This window comes from Leptonotus elevatus, unplaced genomic scaffold (genome assembly GCF_054856555.1).
Source record: "Leptonotus elevatus isolate MCC_2025b unplaced genomic scaffold, RoL_Lele_1.0 HiC_scaffold_96, whole genome shotgun sequence".
Classification (NCBI taxonomy): domain Eukaryota; kingdom Metazoa; phylum Chordata; class Actinopteri; order Syngnathiformes; family Syngnathidae; genus Leptonotus; species Leptonotus elevatus.
In genome coordinates this window covers 115001-122500 of record NW_028233762.1, presented here as the reverse complement: position 1 = coordinate 122500, position 7500 = coordinate 115001, and positions in this window count along the sequence as shown.

Genomic DNA, 7500 nt, shown 5'->3' with positions numbered 1-7500 from the left:
TGTTGCTGGCCGTTGGCGGAGCTCCAGCGGACCGGGGGGAGCGCGCCCGTCTTCGGGGCTTGTTGCCGGCCGTTGGAGGAGCTCCAGCGGACCGCGGGGAGCGCGCCCGTCTTCGGGGCTTGTTGCTGGCCGTTGGAGGAGCTCCAGCGGACCGCGGGGAGCGCGCCCGTCTTCGGGGCTTGTTGCTGGCCGTTGGAGGAGCTCCAGCGGACCGGGGGGAGCGCGCCCGTCTTCGGGGCTTGTTGCTGGCCGTTGGAGGAGCTCCAGCGGACCGCGGGGAGCGCGCCCGTCTTCGGGGCTTGTTGCTGGCCGTTGGCGGACCGGGGGGAGCGCGCCCGTCTTCGGGGCTTGTTGCTGGCCGTTGGCGGAGCTCCAGCGGACCGGGGGGAGCGCGCCCGTCTTCGGGGCTTGTTGCTGGCCGTTGGAGGAGCTCCAGCGGACCGCGGGGAGCGCGCCCGTCTTCGGGGCTTGTTGCTGGCCGTTGGAGGAGCTCCAGCGGACCGCGGGGAGCGCGCCCGTCTTCGGGGCTTGTTGCTGGCCGTTGGAGGAGCTCCAGCGGACCGGGGGGGAGCCGGGCGTTCGAGTTGCCCAGGCAGGGGGTTATCCTCCACTAGCAAACCTCCATGAGCAGCGGAGCCCGTCAGCTGCGCCAAAAAGAACCACACGAGGGCGACCTGGGGTTGAAATCCCCCGCCACATAGGAACGAATGCCGGGCGTTCGAGTTGCCCAGGCAGGGGGTTATCCTCCACTAGCAAACCTCCATGAGCAGCGGAGCCCGTCAGCTGCGCCAAAAAGAACCACACGAGGGCGACCTGGGGTTGAAATCCCCCGCCACATAGGAACGAATGCCGGGCGTTCGAGTTGCCCAGGCAGGGGGTTATCCTCCACTAGCAAACCTCCATGAGCAGCGGAGCCCGTCAGCTGCGCCAAAAAGAACCACACGAGGGCGACCTGGGGTTGAAATCCCCCGCCACATAGGAACGAATGCCGGGCGTTCGAGTTGCCCAGGCAGGGGGTTATCCTCCACTAGCAAACCTCCATGAGCAGCGGAGCCCGTCAGCTGCGCCAAAAAGAACCACACGAGGGCGGCCTGGGGTTGAAATCCCCCGCCACATAGGAACGAATGCCGGGCGTTCGAGTTGCCCAGGCAGGGGGTTATCCTCCACTAGCAAACCTCCATGAGCAGCGGAGCCCGTCAGCTGCGCCAAAAAGAACCACACGAGGGCGGCCTGGGGTTGAAATCCCCCGCCACATAGGAACGAATGCCGGGCGTTCGAGTTGCCCAGGCAGGGGGTTATCCTCCACTAGCAAACCTCCATGAGCAGCGGAGCCCGTCAGCTGCGCCAAAAAGAACCACACGAGGGCGGCCTGGGGTTGAAATCCCCCGCCACATAGGAACGAATGCCGGGCGTTCGAGTTGCCCAGGCAGGGGGTTATCCTCCACTAGCAAACCTCCATGAGCAGCGGAGCCCGTCAGCTGCGCCAAAAAGAACCACACGAGGGCGACCTGGGGTTGAAATCCCCCGCCACATAGGAACGAATGCCGGGCAACCAGGGGTCGAAATCCCCCATTGAAATGAATGGCGGGCAACCAGGGGTCGAAGTCCCCCATTGAAATGAATGGCGGGCAACCAGGGGTCGAAGTCCCCCATTGAAATGAATGGCGGGTTACCAGGGGTCGAAATCCCCCATTGAAATGAATGGCGGGCGACCAGGGGTCGAAATCCCCCATTGAAATGAATGGCGGGCAACCAGGGGTCGAAGTCCCCCATTGAAATGAATGGCGGGCAACCAGGGGTCGAAGTCCCCCATTGAAATGAATGGCGGGCTACCAGGGGTCGAAATCCCCCATTGAAATGAATGGCGGGCGACCAGGGGTCGAAATCCCCCATTGAAATGAATGGCGGGCAACCAGGGGTCGAAGTCCCCCATTGAAATGAATGGCGGGCAACCAGGGGTCGAAGTCCCCCATTGAAATGAATGGCGGGCTACCAGGGGTCCAAGTCCCCCATTGAAATGAATGGCGGGCTACCAGGGGTCGAAGTCCCCCATTGAAATGAATGGCGGGCTACCAGGGGTCGAAATCCCCCATTGAAATGAATGGCGGGCGACCAGGGGTCGAAATCCCCCATTGAAATGAATGGCGGGCGACCAGGGGTCGAAATCCCCCATTGAAATGAATGGCGGGCAACCAGGGGTCGAAGTCCCCCATTGAAATGAATGGCGGGCTACCAGGGGTCGAAATCCCCCATTGAAATGAATGGCGGGCGACCAGGGGTCGAAATCCCCCATTGAAATGAATGGCGGGCTACCAGGGGTCCAAGTCCCCCATTGAAATGAATGGCGGGCTACCAGGGGTCGAAGTCCCCCATTGAAATGAATGGCGGGCTACCAGGGGTCGAAATCCCCCATTGAAATGAATGGCGGGCGACCAGGGGTCGAAATCCCCCATTGAAATGAATGGCGGGCAACCAGGGGTCGAAAGTCCCCATTGAAATGAATGGCGGGCGACCAGGGGTCGAAATTCCCCATTGAAATGAATGGCGGGCAACCAGGGGTCGAAATTCCCCATTGAAATGAATGGGCCCATTCATTTTCAATGGCCGGGCTACCAGGGGCGCAGTACCACCTGTCGTCATTAGGGGCGCTGTAGATAGGGGACCGAGTCCCCCCATTCGAGAGGTTTGCACCCAAACCTCAAAATGGTTGGTGTACAATTATAGGAGAGACCTTTTTAAGACGTGGGAGCTCCAGGGCAAATCAAGGGAGGCTCGACCAACCCATATCCGCTTTAGATGCACTTTAGGTCGGACTCCCTTGCCAGATGGTCCCCTCCTCAGCCTGGTTCTCGAATTTTTTCTAAGTCAGCCCAACTTGGAAATATTTTCAGAGTGCCACTTTCAAGGGAGTTTCGCCCAACCCCTATCCGCCTAAGAGGCACTTCAGGTCGGCCTGACTGGCCACATTTTCCCCCTCCTCATCCTGGTTCTCGAATTTTTTCTAAGTCAGCCAAACTTGGAAATTTTTTCAGAGTGCCACTTTCAAGGGAGTTTCGCCCAACCCCTATCCGCCTAAGAGGCACTTCGGGTCGGCCTGACTGGCCACATTTTCCCCCTCCTCATCCTGGTTCTCGAATTTTTTCTAAGTCAGCCAAACTTGGAAATTTTTTCAGAGTGCCACTTTCAAGGGAGTTTCGCCCAACCCCTATCCGCCTAAGAGGCACTTCAGGTCGGCCTGACTGGCCACATTTTCCCCCTCCTCATCCTGGTTCTCGAATTTTTTCTAAGTCAGCCAAACTTGGAAATTTTTTCAGAGTGCCACTTTCAAGGGAGTTTCGCCCAACCCCTATCCGCCTAAGAGGCACTTCGGGTCGGCCTGACTGGCCACATTTTCCCCCTCCTCATCCTGGTTCTCGAATTTTTTCTAAGTCAGCCAAACTTGGAAATTTTTTCAGAGTGCCACTTTCAAGGGAGTTTCGCCCAACCCCTATCCGCCTAAGAGGCACTTCGGGTCGGCCTGACTGGCCACATTTTCCCCCTCCTCATCCTGGTTCTCGAATTTTTTCTAAGTCAGCCAAACTTGGAAATTTTTTCAGAGTGCCACTTTCAAGGGAGTTTCGCCCAACCCCTATCCGCCTAAGAGGCACTTCGGGTCGGCCTGACTGGCCACATTTTCCCCCTCCTCATCCTGGTTCTCGAATTTTTTCTAAGTCAGCCAAACTTGGAAATTTTTTCAGAGTGCCACTTTCAAGGGAGTTTCGCCCAACCCCTATCCGCCTAAGAGGCACTTCAGGTCGGCCTGACTGGCCACATTTTCCCCCTCCTCATCCTGGTTCTCGAATTTTTTCTAAGTCAGCCCAACTTGGAAATATTTTCAGAGTGCCACTTTCAAGGGAGTTTCGCCCAACCCCTATCCGCCTAAGAGGCACTTCAGGTCGGCCTGACTGGCCACATTTTCCCCCTCCTCATCCTGGTTCTCGAATTTTTTCTAAGTCAGCCCAACTTGGAAATATTTTCAGAGTGCCACTTTCAAGGGAGTTTCGCCCAACCCCTATCCGCCTAAGAGGCACTTCGGGTCGGCCTGACTGGCCACATTTTCCCCCTCCTCATCCTGGTTCTCGAATTTTTTCTAAGTCAGCCAAACTTGGAAATTTTTTCAGAGTGCCACTTTCAAGGGAGTTTCGCCCAACCCCTATCCGCCTAAGAGGCACTTCGGGTCGGCCTGACTGGCCACATTTTCCCCCTCCTCATCCTGGTTCTCGAATTTTTTCTAAGTCAGCCAAACTTGGAAATTTTTTCAGAGTGCCACTTTCAAGGGAGTTTCGCCCAACCCCTATCCGCCTAAGAGGCACTTCGGGTCGGCCTGACTGGCCACATTTTCCCCCTCCTCATCCTGGTTCTCGAATTTTTTCTAAGTCAGCCAAACTTGGAAATTTTTTCAGAGTGCCACTTTCAAGGGAGTTTCGCCCAACCCCTATCCGCCTAAGAGGCACTTCAGGTCGGCCTGACTGGCCACATTTTCCCCCTCCTCATCCTGGTTCTCGAATTTTTTCTAAGTCAGCCAAACTTGGAAATTTTTTCAGAGTGCCACTTTCAAGGGAGTTTCGCCCAACCCCTATCCGCCTAAGAGGCACTTCAGGTCGGCCTGACTGGCCACATTTTCCCCCTCCTCATCCTGGTTCTCGAATTTTTTCTAAGTCAGCCAAACTTGGAAATTTTTTCAGAGTGCCACTTTCAAGGGAGTTTCGCCCAACCCCTATCCGCCTAAGAGGCACTTCGGGTCGGCCTGACTGGCCACATTTTCCCCCTCCTCATCCTGGTTCTCGAATTTTTTCTAAGTCAGCCAAACTTGGAAATTTTTTCAGAGTGCCACTTTCAAGGGAGTTTCGCCCAACCCCTATCCGCCTAAGAGGCACTTCAGGTCGGCCTGACTGGCCACATTTTCCCCCTCCTCATCCTGGTTCTCGAATTTTTTCTAAGTCAGCCCAACTTGGAAATATTTTCAGAGTGCCACTTTCAAGGGAGTTTCGCCCAACCCCTATCCGCCTAAGAGGCACTTCGGGTCGGCCTGACTGGCCACATTTTCCCCCTCCTCATCCTGGTTCTCGAATTTTTTCTAAGTCAGCCAAACTTGGAAATTTTTTCAGAGTGCCACTTTCAAGGGAGTTTCGCCCAACCCCTATCCGCCTAAGAGGCACTTCGGGTCGGCCTGACTGGCCACATTTTCCCCCTCCTCATCCTGGTTCTCGAATTTTTTCTAAGTCAGCCAAACTTGGAAATTTTTTCAGAGTGCCACTTTCAAGGGAGTTTCGCCCAACCCCTATCCGCCTAAGAGGCACTTCGGGTCGGCCTGACTGGCCACATTTTCCCCCTCCTCATCCTGGTTCTCGAATTTTTTCTAAGTCAGCCAAACTTGGAAATTTTTTCAGAGTGCCACTTTCAAGGGAGTTTCGCCCAACCCCTATCCGCCTAAGAGGCACTTCGGGTCGGCCTGACTGGCCACATTTTCCCCCTCCTCATCCTGGTTCTCGAATTTTTTCTAAGTCAGCCAAACTTGGAAATTTTTTCAGAGTGCCACTTTCAAGGGAGTTTCGCCCAACCCCTATCCGCCTAAGAGGCACTTCAGGTCGGCCTGACTGGCCACATTTTCCCCCTCCTCATCCTGGTTCTCGAATTTTTTCTAAGTCAGCCAAACTTGGAAATTTTTTCAGAGTGCCACTTTCAAGGGAGTTTCGCCCAACCCCTATCCGCCTAAGAGGCACTTCAGGTCGGCCTGACTGGCCACATTTTCCCCCTCCTCATCCTGGTTCTCGAATTTTTTCTAAGTCAGCCAAACTTGGAAATTTTTTCAGAGTGCCACTTTCAAGGGAGTTTCGCCCAACCCCTATCCGCCTAAGAGGCACTTCGGGTCGGCCTGACTGGCCACATTTTCCCCCTCCTCATCCTGGTTCTCGAATTTTTTCTAAGTCAGCCAAACTTGGAAATTTTTTCAGAGTGCCACTTTCAAGGGAGTTTCGCCCAACCCCTATCCGCCTAAGAGGCACTTCAGGTCGGCCTGACTGGCCACATTTTCCCCCTCCTCATCCTGGTTCTCGAATTTTTTCTAAGTCAGCCCAACTTGGAAATATTTTCAGAGTGCCACTTTCAAGGGAGTTTCGCCCAACCCCTATCCGCCTAAGAGGCACTTCGGGTCGGCCTGACTGGCCACATTTTCCCCCTCCTCATCCTGGTTCTCGAATTTTTTCTAAGTCAGCCAAACTTGGAAATTTTTTCAGAGTGCCACTTTCAAGGGAGTTTCGCCCAACCCCTATCCGCCTAAGAGGCACTTCGGGTCGGCCTGACTGGCCACATTTTCCCCCTCCTCATCCTGGTTCTCGAATTTTTTCTAAGTCAGCCAAACTTGGAAATTTTTTCAGAGTGCCACTTTCAAGGGAGTTTCGCCCAACCCCTATCCGCCTAAGAGGCACTTCGGGTCGGCCTGACTGGCCACATTTTCCCCCTCCTCATCCTGGTTCTCGAATTTTTTCTAAGTCAGCCAAACTTGGAAATTTTTTCAGAGTGCCACTTTCAAGGGAGTTTCGCCCAACCCCTATCCGCCTAAGAGGCACTTCAGGTCGGCCTGACTGGCCACATTTTCCCCCTCCTCATCCTGGTTCTCGAATTTTTTCTAAGTCAGCCCAACTTGGAAATATTTTCAGAGTGCCACTTTCAAGGGAGTTTCGCCCAACCCCTATCCGCCTAAGAGGCACTTCGGGTCGGCCTGACTGGCCACATTTTCCCCCTCCTCATCCTGGTTCTCGAATTTTTTCTAAGTCAGCCAAACTTGGAAATTTTTTCAGAGTGCCACTTTCAAGGGAGTTTCGCCCAACCCCTATCCGCCTAAGAGGCACTTCGGGTCGGCCTGACTGGCCACATTTTCCCCCTCCTCATCCTGGTTCTCGAATTTTTTCTAAGTCAGCCAAACTTGGAAATTTTTTCAGAGTGCCACTTTCAAGGGAGTTTCGCCCAACCCTTATCCGCCTAAGAGGCACTTCAGGTCGGCCTGACTGGCCACATTTTCCCCCTCCTCATCCTGGTTCTCGAATTTTTTCTAAGTCAGCCAAACTTGGAAATTTTTTCAGAGTGCCACTTCCAAGGGAGTTTCGCCCAATCCCTATCCGACTTAGAGGCACTTCGGGTCGGCCTCCCTGGCCAGATTTTCCCCCTCCTCAGCCCCGGTTCTCAAATTTTTTTCCAAGTCGGCCGATCTTCCGGATATTTTCAGAGCGCCGCCCCCGGAGCCTCCGGAGCCTCGGCAGCAGGCCGTCGCCCGCGACACGCCGCACCTTCTCCCACGTACGAACGGCATCCAAGACCCGCCTTCGGAGGGCCCCCGCCGGCCGGCCTCGCGCCGGTGTTCGGGCGGGCGGCTCCTCCGGCTCGCGGGTCGCCTTACAGCGCCCCGGCCACCGCGAACGCCGGCCTTTGACGGCCCGGCGCTCGCACAGCCCCGGCGCGCCC